A 272-nucleotide genomic window follows, 5' to 3' on the forward strand; every position below is an offset into this window, starting at 1 on the left:
CATGAACCAACCAAGTTGTGGTAGGAATGAATAAGCTATCATAAAGATAAGCTATAAGATCAAAGTTCATCTTTGAACAAAAGTTGTAGGAGACCGCAATATGAGTCCATATGCGACCAACGGGTCCGACCATATTATAAGATTTGGTCCATGATAAAGCTGTAGATCATGGATGTCATTAGACATAAATTTGAGGATCAATTAGATTCAATTCTATGTCATGGACTATGTCCGGCCTAGATCAGTCCAATCGTCCATATATATATATATAT

Source organism: Raphanus sativus, chromosome 5, assembly GCF_000801105.2.
Source record: "Raphanus sativus cultivar WK10039 chromosome 5, ASM80110v3, whole genome shotgun sequence".
Classification (NCBI taxonomy): Eukaryota; Viridiplantae; Streptophyta; class Magnoliopsida; order Brassicales; family Brassicaceae; genus Raphanus; species Raphanus sativus.